At 39.1% G+C, this 16853-nt stretch overlaps 1 long non-coding RNA gene across 1 annotated transcript; it reads right to left on the bottom strand.

Annotated features, from left to right (window-relative positions):
- Positions 1–256: 256 nt before the first annotated feature.
- LOC141424647 (uncharacterized) lies at positions 257–4228 on the bottom strand. Its single transcript, XR_012449519.1, has 3 exons — positions 4082–4228; positions 1049–1141; positions 257–486 (listed from the first exon to the last, which is right to left on the bottom strand). It is a non-coding gene; the product is annotated as an uncharacterized lncRNA (long non-coding RNA).
- Between the last annotated feature and the right edge of the window lie 12625 nt (positions 4229–16853).

Genomic DNA, 16853 nt, shown 5'->3' with positions numbered 1-16853 from the left:
CCTCAAGGAGTTTACAAACTATCTTAGGATGCTAACACACACACACACACACACACACACACACATTACTTGCAAGCAATATAGATAAATGTTCTATTCATAAAGAAAAAGTATTAGTTTAAGGTTAAGTCTATAATAGTGCTCAGAAAGCAATCTGCACATATAAATGACTGCACAAATACCTGTTGTATAGCCCCACATTTGACTTACCTGTTTTTTCAGATTAATTTATAGTTTTTTGGGACCCTCAAAACTATGTCTATGTGAAGCTCTCAGAGCAATGTAAGGTCATTACTCTACCTCCAGATTTTATGTCCTTTCATACTGACGAGGTGCACTAGGTGGTGGACAAGCTCTCAAGGCTTCTCAGAGAAGCCAACTGAGTGGTCCCACCATGGACATGCTATAGGAAATGTAGTCTCTCTACGTTTGTGGATTTCACCAAGCAGCGCAAGAAGATGATGCTCCTTTGGAAATCACAGTATCCTAGAAGAAAGATGGGAATTTTAGACTCAATTGTTTAATAACCAAAAAATGTGACTATCAAATCTCTGAAAGAGAAAAAGTGAGGCAATGCACCATTTCCCAAGGCAGCTGAAGCTGAGATGGGAAAGGAAGGGCTCTAGTTCTGTCAAGAGAACTAGTGAAGGCTGCTTCCATTTGTATTTTCTGCACACAGTAGGGTTGAACATACAGAAAGTCTTCCACAGGTGATTACATCAACCTTGGAGTGTTTCTAAGGATTAGATTTCCTTCCTAGAGAAAATTCCATCTCTTGACTTTTTCATGGTACCATGAACCATGGGTAATTACTGAGTTGGAGCTCTTACATGCTGGGACTTAGTGGGTCACCAAGGCAGTCTTTAACATCAGACCCTGGACTAAGAACAACTGTTAAGTGCCACACTTCTCAAGTAGGAGCAATCATGATGGAAGGCAACCCACAGATCCCAGTGGAAGACACTGACTGTTCACCAAGTTATCACCATCTTCTTAAGTGCCCAGCCCAGCTAGGCACTGGAGATAAAATATGATATAAACTACTCACTCCAAAGCAAGGGGTTCCTCAGGTGCTCTGATTCTGACTTCTAAGTCAATGTATATCCAGTCACACAGAGTCTTTGGATTTAGAAATAAGCATCTACAAAGGGATTAGAAATACAGACTAAGTCTACGGCCATACCACTTTGAACGTGCCCAATCTCGTCTGATCTCGGAAGCTAAGCAGGGTTGGGCCTGGTTAGTACTTGGATGGGAGAAATACAGACTAAAACTTCTGAGGGCACATCTATGAAACTGGCCACCCAAATCAATAAAGTGCTGCAGACAATTCTTACTTGGTTAGATACTCCTATGCCCAAGAATTTTATCACTGCAAAGGAATAAAAAAAGCCTGATGGGTACCAAATTCAGCCCCATCTACTCTGCTGTTGAGCCTATTAGTTAAAGTGCTGTAAGAAAACCTATTATTTGTCATGCAAGTCTTTTTATATGTTGCATAAGAAAAGAAATAATATTTAATTAACAAAGTTATTTCCCATTGCATTTGCCCATACATTGGGCAAAAATTTGTCCATTTAGAAATCTTTTTAAAAAATAATCCAGGTTCATTGAACTTTTTGCAAGGTTAGAAAAATCTAAGTCAAGTTTTGGGTGCCCTTGGGATAAGCCCTGAATAAATGCTCCCTCAGTGACCAGAAATGTACAAGAGATTTATACTTTCATGCAGAAATTTCTGATGATTTATTTTGATTTAACTTTAACCAGAAAAAAAGAATCTCCTTAAGCAACATGATGTGTTTCAGTGGAAACTCAAAGAAACACTTGGGATGCAAATGCATTCTGCCCAACAAGAGATTTCCCAAACTCTTTGCACACTAGGTTCTGTGTTCATTCTCTGATATCAACTGTTACCTATATGATAAGCCAGAACAATGAATCAACTGCTGTACATATATAAAATGCCAGGTAAAAGATACTGAAAAATATCACATAACTATGTGATAATTTTGTTTACAATTTAGCCCTATCAATTATAGAGAAATATGAAGAAACCAAATTGCTAGGATGAAACAACTAAAAATAAAAGATGAATTAGCCATTCTTCCTCTGAATATTCTCTTGCCTATAACCTTCTATTCTACTGTACATATGCTGTTGTACAGTACATCTACTGTACTTTATGCCCCCTATACTGCCTTCTGCCAAGGGCTCATTCCTGAATTGTGAGCCATAACATATGAAATCAAAATACATGTCAGAGTGGAGCTGAGTGCTTAAGCCAAGTGTCTCTGTAAGAATGAAAATAAAGAATTCCAGAGTTAGTCTGCATCTGCCTTTCTCAGGAAGTGTGCAATCCATTTTAGATACCATATTTTCATTCTATTTAATTTTATCCTATAATTATTTCTGTATTTATAAACATATTTATATATTAAATATCCATAATTATTTATATATTATATATATTTATATATTGTGCTAGCACAAGAGATAGTACAATGAATAAGAAATAAACTTAGTCTTGAGATAAAGATCAAACTGGTCATGTATGCATGACAAAGCTTACACAGTCAGCTGTGGTCTATTGCCCAGGCCCAGATGCACAATTTTCAGCTGGGGTCTGGAGCCCACCTCCAGCTCAGACACGGCTACTGTCTTCGTCCTTTTTTTGTTGTTGTGATCAATTGTGACCAGGCACAAAATGACTGAACATCCTCCTGGGCTGGAGCCACACCTTGCCTCCCAATCTGATGAATGTCAGGACTAGACTCCACCCTTTACAAATACTGTTTGCTTGAATACTCACAATAATCCAGCAGAGTATTATTAAATCCATTTTATAGAAGCAGAAACTGATAACTTGGGAGGTTTATTTAATCTTTCTCCAAATCACACAGTCAAGTGAACAAACAGAATCCGGATTTGGGTCAAGACTTGTATGACCTCAGAATCTACTTGCCCAGAAACTCAAGGCCTGACTCTAAAGCCCCAGCTGCTTATGTCTAGTTCTCACTGATACTGACTTCCTCTAGCCTTACCTTATAAGGGTCAATTTTCCAGATTCCCCATGACTGTCCACCATCTCCTCTACCTCCCCCACTCACCATAACAAACTATGTATGTAGTGTGTTAGCATTTCATTGCTATAACAAAATAACTAAGAAGTTATCTTTGTAAGGAGAGAAAGGTTATTTAGCTCACGGTTGAAGAGGTTCAAGAGCATTAAATTAGTTTCAACTCAGCTCTGGAGAGTCTCACACACACACACACACACACCACCACCACCACCACCACCACCACCACCACCACCACCACTACCCTTGTGTGTGTCACATCATGGCAAAGGCACATGTGTATAGAAGAGTTTACACTGCCAAACAGAAAGTCCAAGAGATACACTGGGGTCCTACAATTCCTCCCAAGGCATGCATCCAGTGACAGTTCCAAAGTACCTGCTGATAGTTCTACCCTGGAGATCAAGTTTCCTTTGGGAGACACGCAAACCATGGCATATAGCCAAACCCCTGGAAGGCATTTGGTCTTCCAGAAAGTAGCTCCCCAGTTTCCATTTAGAGAAGAAATCCAGTGCCAAATCCCCAAGTAGTCAATTTGTCATGGCTGACCAACCATAATCATTCAGGTTTGGGAGAGTACAGCTTTTAAGACAACACCAAATTCTTTTCTTTATTGTGGTGTAAGAATCAAGAATACAGAGAGTGGCTTGCGCTGTGGTTACAAAGAACCAAAAAGGACATAAAGTAGCAACTGTAATCTCCCACACACTATTTTTTTCTAAGCAGAAAGCCAGCTTTGAGGTTTTGGGAAATTCCTGGACCTCTCATAGCATACTACCATGTATGGTGTTTTAATTAAGGTGCAATCTTCCATTTAGAAATAAATACAACTGTTTCAAGAGATTCCATTTTTCCTTCTTCCTTTCCTTTCATCCTTCACACACATTCCCCCAAATAAACCAAAAATTTCATTACCACAAACACAAGACAAAGAAATTAACTCAAGATCAAAAATACTTTTGACTTGGCTCAACGGTCTCACAAATGAAATACACTGAAGGTACCTTGTAGGCTCTAGGTAGATCCACTGTGATTTCCTCTGTCACTTCCATGTAAAAAGCTCTTTTTGCTTACTGATTCCTGAGAACTTTGTGGACACCAGCATTTGTTACTTTCATTTTACAGTAACCAAATGCCCAGAGAGGCTAAGACATCTGCAAAGAACCACAGAGTGATGCATTAGAAGTCTTTTGAGGAGGGCTTCAGAAGCCTATTTCTAAGGCGATGTTCTACCTACATGACCACGCTTATGCTCATTAAAATGGCACCACTCATTAGGATAGAGCATAATCATTAAAAATCCTTTAACATTCTAACATTAACTACCTCTGCGCATCACAGATTTAACATTTCACAAAAACCCAGAAGTGAATTAGACATTTAAATGCTACTTAACTAAAAGTTAAAAAGTATAATTTTCTATTGCAGCATAAGAACCAGAGAGACTAATTTGGTAGAGCTGTTAAATTTTACAAAGCCAGAGTCTCAATTTTCAAAAAATATTGTACATTTATTTATTGAAGTGAATGAAACATTTGCTATAAAACTATTCAATGGAAAGTTTTTTAACAAAGCATAATTTACTTTTCATTTACAGAACAATGGAAAGTAGAAAGAAATCTCCTCCAAGGTATTAGAATCATGTACAGTTTCATATTTGACTAAAAAATTACTTCCCCAGCCTGTTTTCTCAACACTAAGGATATGCAGAAAAGTATCGCTTGCATTCATCATGAAAATTACAGAAAAATGACTGAAACAACTGAGAACATTATTAAATAAAACATATACTTATTATCTGTCTTTTTGTCTCAGTCTTTTATTCTGTGGTTTACAGAACATTGACTCTTTCTTACTAGTCCTCCTACTCAGAAATTAAATTTCAATCTACTCCCAAATGTGGAAAGTCAAAGAACTCCCACAAAACCTCATCTGGAGCATTTCAGGGTGAAATCACTCCCAGCTATAGACCCGAGCTCTTATGGACTTCTGGGAATGTGCCCTTCAATTTAAGTGGCAAATGCGGCAATGGAGGCCTTCTCTTTCCCCAGCAGATGGTAAGCAGAATCAGAGGTTCATTGTTCCAGGTGCATTGAGTTTCAAAATGAGGATGGGGCCCATATCTCCTTATCTGATTATGCATGTGCACAGCATTGTAACCCAAAAACTAAGCCAATGAATGTGTACCAGGATATGTTCAATGGGATAATACAGAATTAGAGAAAAAAAGGAAAAACTGTGTCCTTGGTACCACCTACTGCTCATATTCAGATCCAGGACCAGTGAATTGACCTTGCTATCCTAGGCATTTGCTACAACATATATTTCAAGAAACACAATCACCTTGTCCAGTAGAGGCATAAATGTCAAGGGCATGTAACAGGAAGTCTTAGAATCAAGGCAATGACCGATAGAACTAAAATCCTCTTTTCTGACAGAATCCAACAAAGCACAGATTTAAAGAGGTAGCAGGCATCCATGTGCATATGTGAAATTGTCTTGTCCATGAAGTATGGTAATGTCCCCTAAGGTCATAGGTAGCATATTTCTGACTTCAGAGAACACAGGCTTCCAGTGTAGACTCACAGGGTGTCAGGCACAGGACCCAGCAGCAGCAATTGGGTAGTGGCAAGGGAAAGCAGGATGAAATCAGCACACAGCACACCCAGACTCAGAGGAAACAAGGTGAACTCTTAAGGAAGACTCAAAAATAGACAACAGATGAACGTATTCACACAAGAGCAGGGTTCCTCTGTTTCTAAAGAAAGGGCCAGTATTTCACTCACGGTTGTTTTCCTAGACATAGAGTAGGCATATAGTGTTTGCCCTGTAGATGAACAAATGAAAAGGAGACAGGAGGCAATGAGCAAAATCTTAGACAGTCAAGACTATGGAGATCAAATCATAAGTAGCAGGAACTCAGGCCAAGAGTACACCCAATCAAAATTTGTTTCTGGGCAGGAAACTGATGAATAGACATGGGGATAGGGACACAAGATTCTGCAAGTGAATAAATGAACTTGGTCACGTAGGAGAGCAGAAAATCCAGATTCTGAAACAGCCCCCACTATCTGAGGAAACCAACTATATGATGCCAAGTGTCTGGGCTGAAGAGGGGAAGGATTAGGACATGGCCTGGGTGTACAATTAGACCCTTGTAGGAAGAGGAAAGTGTGTGTGTGTGTGTGTGTGAGACAGAAGAAAAGAAAAAGAATGGTTCTGGGCCTTTTCTATATTTCATTCAACTAAACATTTAATCACTACTATTTATTGAATGACTACTTTATGTCAACCACTGTGCTGGGTACTGGAAATACAAAAATACCATTTCTTTGGAAAGACAGACATTCACAGTGAGACTAGGGAGGGGCAGCCATCAATATAACCCAGCATGGTGGCAGTATCCTTCAGCACAGTCTATTAGAAAGGAAGAGGAGAAGTGGGCAGAAATGCCACCTCAGATAGTGCGCAGATCACTGCCAACTGACCCCTCTTTCCATGCATACACTATGACCCATTCCTCAAAAATCAAAAATGTCTTCTAATCAATCAACACTCCAAGTTCAGAACAGTACTCAGATGAAGGACCAGAAGATAATGATGCAAAGATTAATCTTACTGTGAAGTTCCCACAGAACTGCCTGACTTTTGGAGATATTTTTTAAGACAGAAAAAAGTATCATTTCTTCTGGATATTAGATAAGCAATCTTTGTTATTTAGTATTAAAAATAAAATGGTAAATAATTCTGAATAAAGAACACAGAATTCAAAAAGAGATGGCTCAGTGAAGATACAATGATACTTAAAGAATTGTCATGTGGAAGAGAAACTCATCTTGGTCTATGATACCCTCAAGAAACATTGGGACCATTGTAATAAACTCTGCCTCCAGATCCACACCAATATGTGCCTCAATATGAGAAAGAAATTACCAATGCAGAGCTATCCGTTGAAGAAATGGGCTATCATGACATAGTTTGTCCCTAATACAAAAGGCATGCTTAGACTGCTCCAAAGAGAGAATGACACAACCACCTGCTGGGTCAAGATCTGGAGACACTGACCAGTGGCCTTTAGGACTGAGAACTCAGCCTAGCAAGCCTGGAAGCAGTAACATAGCATGGGCAAACTCCTGAATCAGGTAGGTTAACAGCTATATGTCCTTGCATGATAAGTCACTTGGAGCAGGACTCCAACCAATGGCAGTTGACAGAAAGTGAGGAGGGAGCCATGAACTAAACATGAACCAGAGACTAAATGCCTACAGTCCTGAACAAGACTCTAGACAGGGAGCCAGTAATGCTCATTAGGAAAAGGGTAGAAGTCAAAGTCTGTGTATTTATCATATTGTCTTCCTGCCACTTTAGCAGTTTCTAGCTGCATTATTTGGTGTCCTAATTTCTTCACAGGATGCCTGAGGAGAAGGCTGAGAAATTAAGAATCTGAGATCCTCACCCCTCATTTCAAGCAGAACAGCTACTTATTTGTAGCAGTCTCTGACTGTCAAGTGTCCAGCAAAATGCACAGCTAAGGTTTGAAAACCATAGCCACAGAGGAGTTTTAAGCCCTCACATTTCATTCCACCTCACCAAGAAGGAAAATCAAAGGACATAATGAAGTCCTCACAGATACACAGTTGTGCTGATAGCCAGGGAGGAGCAATGGGTGTGAGCAGCCAAAAGATGAAGCCGTTGCCCTGCTTCTCTGCAATGCCTCAGGGTTCCCATTTGGATGGATTCACTTACTTCATTTTCTACCTTCCTCCAAGGTTGCTTCTTTGTTGGCTCTAACTGCAAGGCCCAGCAGGCCCAGGGAGCCATAAAGAAATTGAAACATGGCTTCAGCCAGTTCTGCTTCAAATCCTAGAAGGTTAAGCTCCTTTTTCTTCTAGCACTTGGAAGGGGAAAAAAATTCCTAAAGACCATGGTCATCACATGTGGCCTACCTTCAAGTTAGAAAGGTAAAGACAGTTCTCCATGTCTGCGTATGCTAATCTAATCCAATTCACAGGTATAAGACTAAGCAGACATGAAGGCTAAGGCCTTCATTAATATTTGTTTGCCCAGAGTGACTCTGTTTTTTATTGCATAGGGCACAGGGTCACAATAGTCATCCAGCTCAATTTAGCATCTCAGTTGCTGTTTGTTTATATTCATGTATTTACACCACCTGGCAGAATAGTAAAGAGATGTATTTGCTTGTGACTTGTAATTGGGAAACCAGGCAATAGGCCTATGGCAGTTATAATTATTTCCTGATTTTCCCAGCTGGTGGAACCAAACCTACTGCTAATTTGGATTTAATTGCTCAGGGATATTATTAAAAATCAAAAGTAAAAATTCTTTGTGTGAATTTAAACTTGAAGTCTGTTTGTGGTAGAATTTAAAGAGGGTGTACAGACATTGGAACCCATCTACTTTTCTTCAAACCCCAGTGCATCTGTTCCCATGTCCAACCTGAATGGTCAAAGGGGACCTTTCTGATCCAATAAGCACTGGAATGACTTTATTGTTTGTATCAGTTCAGGCTAACATGACCACAGCCATCTTGAGTTGTAACCACTATGATTGCCCCAGCATAACTAGAGTCAGTTTTTCCTGCACAGTTTCCAAGCAAACCATAAAAAGACACAACCATCAGAGTAGTATGTGGAGCTTTACAACATATCCTGGCACTAAGTATATGATAAACCCAGTGTATTTCAGCTTGGATGAAGTCAATTTGTCTTAACTAATGTATATGTCTTTCCCTCTGACCCAAATTCTAGGATCCCTTGGTCTTACCGGACCATAATTCTACCCCCAATAAATTGCACTCTGCCCAAATCTAGCTCTGTCCACCTCCTTCTTCAGTCTCGTGACACCTGATGACCTGTTCTTACACTGGCCAGATTGGGCTGTCCTGGAACTACATTGTTTTTTACACAATAAAATTGTATTTCTTACTAGAGTCCACTTAGAGTGTTTTTGGATGGCTAGATTTCCAGTTTCAGAAAGAGCAATTTTTTCTATTCCAGACAGTAACTTACCAGTTTACTAGTTACAAGGTTTTATCACTTCAAATGAGGTATTTTTATTAAGGTCCACTTAGCATTCTCACTTTTTAAATAAAATTTTCTTAACTATTTCCTTTTTACATAGTAAGCACCACATCAGAAGTTGTAGTGATTTTTGTTTCAACTGTCAAATATAACTTCAGATATTCCTGAGAACATTCCACCATTATGCATATCCCAATCTTTACCCATTCCAACATTCTCTCCTTCCTTGAGTTCAAAATCTTCCTGTTTTCATTACTTTTTGCTTAGAGAATTTTCTTTAGCTATTCTTTAGAGAAGGTTTATTGTGACAAATTTTCATAGCTTTCCTTCATCTGAGAACATAATGATTTCCTCTTCATTCCTGAAGGCTATTTTTGCTGGATATCAAATTCTAAATTGACTTTTTTTCTTTCAGCATTTGAAATATTTTTGTCACTTCCTTCTATCCTTCTTGGTCTCAAGTGAGAAATTTGCTATCATATGAATTTTGTTCCCCTTCTGCTCTGGCTGCTTTCATGATTTTTCTTTGTATTTAGTTTTCAAAAGTTTAGTTAAAAAGTTCCACGGTATGAATTTCTTTGGGTTTATCTCATTTAAGATTTTCTTAGCTTCTTGAATATATAGGTTTATGTCTTTTACCAAATTTAGGAATTTCTCAGACTATATGTCTTCAGATATTTTTTTCAATTTCACTCTCTCTCCTCTCTCTCTCTCTCTCTTTTTTCCCTGGTCTGTTTTCTGACCATTGTACATTTCCATGGAAATTTCCATGCTCTTTCTCAGGCTCACTATTCTACCTCTATCTCCATCCTAATACTGACCCATTCATACTAACCCCATTCAGTGAGTACTTCATTTTGCTTTTGATAATTATCAGTTTTTAAATTTCCATTTGATTCTCTTGTATGACTTCTACTTCTTTGTTAAAGTTTTCATATTTTCATTTGTTTCAAGAGAATTTACAATTGCTTACTAAAGCATTTTTATGATGGCTTCTTTGGAATTCTTGTCAGATAATTCCAACATCTGATTCGTCTTGGTGTTTGTGTCTGTTGATTATCACTTCTTATTCAAGTTGTGATTTTTCTTGATTCTTAGTATGAGTGAATTCTTAAATTATGTCTGGACATTTTGGATCCTGTTTGATTTTTTTGTAGAAAGTCACACTTTCTGAGCTCTAATGTAAGGATTAGGTAGATGTGTCTGATTGACTTCCTGCTGGGTCCTGGACTCTGACATCACTCATACAAAAGTAGGTATCTGACTTACACTGATTCACACAGCTTGTTGCAGTGGTTGGGGTGGAAGTTTAACTCCTGCTTCTGTCCTTAAGACACCTTTCTGGCTAATGTAGAGCACTGACTCACATCATTTCATTGCCTTCAAGTTGGGTTGTAAGCTTAGTTCTGCTTCCCACTGTGCCCGACCAGCACTGGGGAGGACAGAAGTTTAGGACTGACTAGCCCCTGACTTGGAGTGAGTTCCCCACCTTGTCCAGTCTCATTCCAGGTAAGGGTGGATCCTCAGTTGCCTGCTAGGCCACACAGACCCTGGTGAATGGATGAAGTAAAGGAGTGACTGGCCCTTCTGTCACCTTCTAGTTTCCTACTGCTGGTGTCTGTGGAGTCTCAGCTGTCTTCAGGGCCCTGATCTACTGTTTGTCTCCTCAAGCAAAGGGGAGCTCCTTGAAGACAGGGATGTGTTGGTTTATTTTTATATTCCTAGAACCTCACTAATGTGATAAAGTTGTTAAAGGCTAAGTTGTATGGTTCAGTGATTTAGACATTCAGAATATCCCCCATATCTCTGGCAGGAAGGAAGGGCGTAGGTAATCTTTTCTATAATTCATTTAACATTTTAAACATGTTTTAGAATTGGTATTAAAATGGAATGAACCTCCCCCATCCTGGATGGAGAATTTAATTTGAACCTTCAGAAATTCCACTGAAGAAAGGCTGTGCTGCTTCTGCTTCTGTTGCTTTCTGAGAAGCAATTTAGGATTTTTAGAATGCAAAGCTACATACACCCCTTCCCTTTTTCCCATCTAGAGCTACCAGGAGGCCAGAAATTCACCAGTTACAGCTTTGCTGGCTGTTTCCCAGTGACTGGCTTTCAATTTTAAAGAAGCATTATCTGGAGTCATTAAATTAACAGCACTCTCCAGTGCACCCACTCTGTCATCCATCTGCTTGTCAATGATACCTTCCTGCATCTGCGGCCTTCATCTGGTATTCAGAGCTATTGAACCTGGCTCCAAGGTAGCCTACCTTCTGCTCCCAGCTCTACAATTGATTCTCAGCTTTCAATTCTAACAACTATGTGGTGACTACTAGCGCTCCCTATCTTACTCCCTATTAAAGTCTAGCGTTTCTGGAGTGCATTTATACTTTGAAGGATGGTGAATGCAAAAAAAATTTAGAGATCTGAATATGTAGAACACAGCTTCTAAAAAAGACTCATTAGGGACTATAGAAGGAAGGAGAAGTAAAGAATATGTTAGAGAATAAAAAATATTGAAACAACCCATCTATATATGAATGTAATATAATATACTGAACTTAGGCTGTTGAATATTAGGGGAGTATGGTGATAGAGAATTAGGGTAGAGAGGTTAATCTGATTATAGTCTCCTTTGGACCATCAGTATATACTTAAAAAAATGAAAGGCAGGAGAATAGAATAAGTCTTTTCTGGGGGTGGATACCAGTGGGAGGGGAGCAAGCATAAGGAAAGGATAAATGAGGGAGAATGTGGTGGATGTATTTTGTATTTATATATGAAAATAGAAGAATGAAACCTGTTGAAACTGTTTTAAGGAAGGGAGAGGGAAAGAGGGAGAATGATAGAGGGGGTAAATCTAGCTAAGATATATTATGACCACGTATGTAAATATCACAGTGTATCCCCCTGTACAACTAACATATGCTAATAAAATTTTTTTAAAAACCAAAATCTTATCCACTCCCCCCCCCACAAAAAATACTCAGTGTCGCCTTCTCTACTTCAAAAAATCTGAAACTGGGTCTTCTTATTCTTTCCCAGTTACTTTACTGTATCTGGAAAAACTCTTCTTTCTTTTCCCTGTTTAGTCATCTTTTCGTCACTGTGATAAAATACCAGAGAAACAGGTATGAAAATGAAAAAAGAGACCTGTTGAAACTATGCTAAGAATGGGGGAAGGAGGATAAAGGAGAATGATGGAAGGGGTGATAGAAGATATATTATAAGCACTTTTGTAAATGTCAAAATGTAACCCCCTGTACAACAATAATATGCTAATAAAAATAAATTTTAAATTAAAATAAATAAAAAAGAAAGTGAAAAAAATCAAAGAAAAACTGTTTATGGGTTTCTTTTAGCTCAGGGTTCCAGAGGTTTCAGCCCATGGTTCCTTGACCCATTGCTTTGTGTTTGAGAGAAAGCTCAACACGCATGTGATGGGGTAAAGCTGTTTGGCTTGCCTCACAGCAGCTACGAAGGAGAGAAAATGAGAGGAAGGAGCTGCAACAAAATGGACCCAGGGACTTCATTCCTCCAGCTAGGCCCCACCCTCAATAGCTCACTCATCAATGAACCCACCAATGGATTAGCAATCTAGCCCTCATGACCCAATCACCTCCCAATCATGCCACCAGTTGAGGATCAAGCCTTCAATGCACAAGCCTTTTGGGGATACACTTCATATCCAAACCATAAAAATCCCCATGAATAAAAATAAGAAAAATGTTTGTCTATCATTAAATATTAACCAATGTCTGGACTTTGCTGAAGGAGAATCACACCCTAAACCTCAATTGCACAGAACTTCAGCAGGGAAATGGGGTAAAAGAATAAAAGTGCTTTGCTTTTTAAACATGATTCTTCCCCGAAGTGTCCTCCTTTTATAAAAAGTCAAGCAAGGTCCTACACAATATAACCCCAACCTCACACACACACTCTCCTAATCACAATTGCACACCTCTACTCCATCCAAACTCGTGGTACACACTGAAAAATCAGTTGTAAGTTTTTCCATTTTTAACTCTCTGCTCATGCCTTCTGCCCTGCCTGGGAAGCCTGCCTTGTTCATTTTTGAATGTCTTCCTTCCTTCAAGACTCATCTGAAGCTCTAATTTCTCTGTGATCAACCCTATAATCATTTCATCTTTGGTCTTCAGTGGTCCCTCACCTGGAACTCTTTGTTGTTTTACGTGTGCACCCACCACATTCAGCTTGATAGGGTCTCCCTAATTTTTTCCAGGGCTGGCCTTGAACCAAGATTCTCTTATCTCCACCTCCTAGGTAGTGGGGATTTCAGGTGTGTACTACCATGCCCAGTTCTCTCACCTGGAACTCTTATAACAGGTATTTTCTACATCACTCAGCTAACCCCTAACATTCACTGTTTTTCTTATTATGCCTTTAAACTAATAGTTCTCAATAGTTATTATTCATCAGAATCACTTAGAGATTTGTTGAAAAGGCAGATTTCAGTGGGTTCATTGAAGCAACTCTGACTGGTATAGGAGGCAGAATCCTAAAGTTGGATCCCCTATGACTCCTGTCCCTGTTTATTTAAACAAACAATAACTTAAGTACTGTTGTGAAAGGATGAAAGTTTCAAGTCAATGTGCCTCAGAGTATCTTAAATTATCTGGGTGGGCCTAATCTAATCATAAAAACCCTTTAAAAACTCTGTGTTTTCACTGTTATTTGACAGCAGAAGAATTCAGAGAGATTCCAAGTGTGAGGATTCCACATGTCTTTGCTGGTTTAAAGATGGAGAGAGCCATATGGGAAGGAAGTAGGTGGCCTCCAGGAGCAGGGAGTAGCCTCCAACCAATAGATAGCAGGGAACTGAATTTTGCCAACAACCTGAATGAGCTTGGATTAGATTTTCCCTCCACAGTATTCAGAAAAGAATGTAGCCTAGTGAGACACTTTTGCCTTTTGAAACCTTAAGAACAGAACCCTGCCAAACCCACCTGGCCTTTTGACAGTCAGAACCACAGTTTAATAAATAGATGTTGTTCTACACTGCTAAGTTAGTTGTAATTTGTTATACAACAATAAAAAAATAATATAAAAGATTTGGGGCTAGACCCAGGAATCTGTATTTCCACAAGTAGGTGGTCTCTAACCACAATTTAAGACTTCATCCAGAAGTTTTATAATCTTCATTCTGCATGTGCAATAAGTGAGGTTCAAACTTATTTCCTATTTGGCAAGATAATATATTTGTCCCTTTAATTTGCAATTAATTCCACCTCACACCGAGAGTCCCTATCTTTGGAATTTTTGCTGACTTTTAACTTTACAAAGTTCTCCAAAGTAGATAAACTATTGATATCCAAAATGTAATAGCCAAAGCCTGTGTTTGGACAAGTCCTCATTCATGGAAAAAGCAAGGAAAATATTGTGACATCCAAAGCCATGAATTCTGGCTGAGTCACTTACTTCTTTGTCATTGTACATTGGCTACAGAGCAATAAACAGGCTCCGTGACCTGAAATCCTGACAAGAGTACCCTAAAACTGGAATCATATGTGCTATGCATTATGCTGGCCTCTTAGCATGACCAACTGCCCCAGGTGTTTGTGTTAATAGGTCATCTTCCATTTGACACGGTAGCAGGTAGCCTGCTCTGCATGCTTGAGAAAATGTGAGGCAGAGGAAAACATGGAAGTTCTGTCATTGTGGGAATTCTCACAGTTTGCTTGATGGAGTCAGCTGAGAACAGCTTTTCCAAAAGAGAAAGAGAAAGAGAAAATCATCAAATATTAGAAGAAACATAGCAAACTCTACTTGACTGCTTCCAGTGATGAAGAGCTCAGCCCTCATCAGCCAGACTATTTCATGTCTAGACAGCATTTCCTCAGCTGAGCTGTAACATGCCTCTTGACTTTAGGGACATATTTGCAGTCATGTGACCATGTTCATCTGGTTTGGAATAACCAGTTGATATTCAAAGACCCCCACCATACTCAACCCTGTGCTGTGTGCATTTTTAGGGAGATAGCCCCATTATTGCCAATATTTTCTTGTTTGATATTGCTAGCTCACCATTTTTCATGGTATCTCAGGCAATATTTCAGAAGAAGTGGGGAGAAAGGCATGGGGTATGCCAAGTGTTTATAGAAACAGGAGATGAGAATGAAGTAACAAAGGGGAGTGGGCAAAAGAGAAGCATACATTTGGAAGCAAAATAGCATGTGCCCAATAATTCCTAGCTCTAGAGTTCCAAAAGAATAAACAAAATCTGAAGTAGCATATGTAAGAGTATTACTGCCTCAAAAAATAATTTCCTATCATCATTGTACTATTTTCTAGGCTCTACAGCATTCACATCTTTATTTCTGCCAGAATCATAAAGCAGCTGCAATCACAAACCCTAATGGAGTTTCTCACCTGAGCTAGAGAACAAAGAAGGTTTTTCAGGACAAAAAGAATAGTTTGAGGACGAAGAGGAAAAGCAGCGCACAGTCCCCATTCACCTGGATCATACAGCGTAGTCGCTGACTTATCAGTCAACATCTGTAAGTCTGAAAAGCCAAATACGCATGGCGCTTAATGTCTAGACAGACAGACAGTTCTAGACAAACCATGGAACTGAATTTTTATGCTTTGAAAATATTTCCAGCAAGGTCCTGCTGTGGAGGTTTTCCACTGCACATGCCCACAGCGCGAATGTAGCAGGAATTCAAGCAAGCGTTTTCAGGTTCTGATGAAAGGCGAAAGATCTGACTTTACAAAAAAGTTTCTTTTCTGGTTCCCCCTCCCCACCAGCAGCCCCATCCAACACCTGCCTTATCAGCAGGGGCACTCAAAAGGGATGGGCCTCAAGGCACCTCAGTCCCCAGATTCTCCATGCCTCATTCTTCATCCACGCTGCTCGTAATGTGCCATCACTGGCACAGTTACACCTGAACACTCTGGTGCTGCCAAACACCTGGCTTGATTTTCCACTGTCCAAATGAAAAATAAGCATAATCTGCTTTTCGAGGATACAGCAAATGAGGGAGTTCATGACAAATTGTGTTGGTTTATGCAGAATAGTGATAATAAGATACAAATAAAAATTTTTTGCTTAATGAATAATACTAATCACGTTTCAACAAATGCTGTGCCCTTCTAATTAGAGAGACTGCATAAAATCAGCTTAATTTATTTGTGACTAGTTATACCGAGTTTAAATATTTACTAGAGATTTACTCAAATGTTTGAGAGGATTTTAAACATTTCCAACAGTACAAGTGGCCCATCTAGTTCTGCTGGATGTGGCGACAGTTCTAACTTGTGGGAACTCTGATTTTGTAACGTGTGATGAAAATCCTGATTTCAAGTTGAAGAAGAAAGGGTATTGTTGATTCACGTGCTAATGCTCCAACTGTAACTCATTTTCTTGATTCCAATTTCCAAAGTTCCTCTTCCAACATTCATCACTGTAGTAGACTAGAGGGGATGAGCATCTTTTTCAATAAATTATAGAAACTATGACTAATTACAGTGATATTAACTATGCAAAGTAATGTGTAACTTAAAATGGATATGTTCATCTTTCAAATTACGCCTTTGACTTTTGATGGTCTAATACAGGCATACACTTTTTGAACTAAATGTGTACTATATTTTCAAAGAATCTCTTTACAATTCTACGTTCTGCTTGTGAACAAAATGGCCTACTAAACAAGACTGTCTCGAGCTCCTTCAATGACCCAGAGCAGCTAAAGTAAGACTGTGCAGAGGACCACGAGAT

This window comes from Castor canadensis, chromosome 7 (genome assembly GCF_047511655.1).
Source record: "Castor canadensis chromosome 7, mCasCan1.hap1v2, whole genome shotgun sequence".
Classification (NCBI taxonomy): domain Eukaryota; kingdom Metazoa; phylum Chordata; class Mammalia; order Rodentia; family Castoridae; genus Castor; species Castor canadensis.
This window is presented reverse-complemented; position numbering and strand designations above follow the sequence as displayed.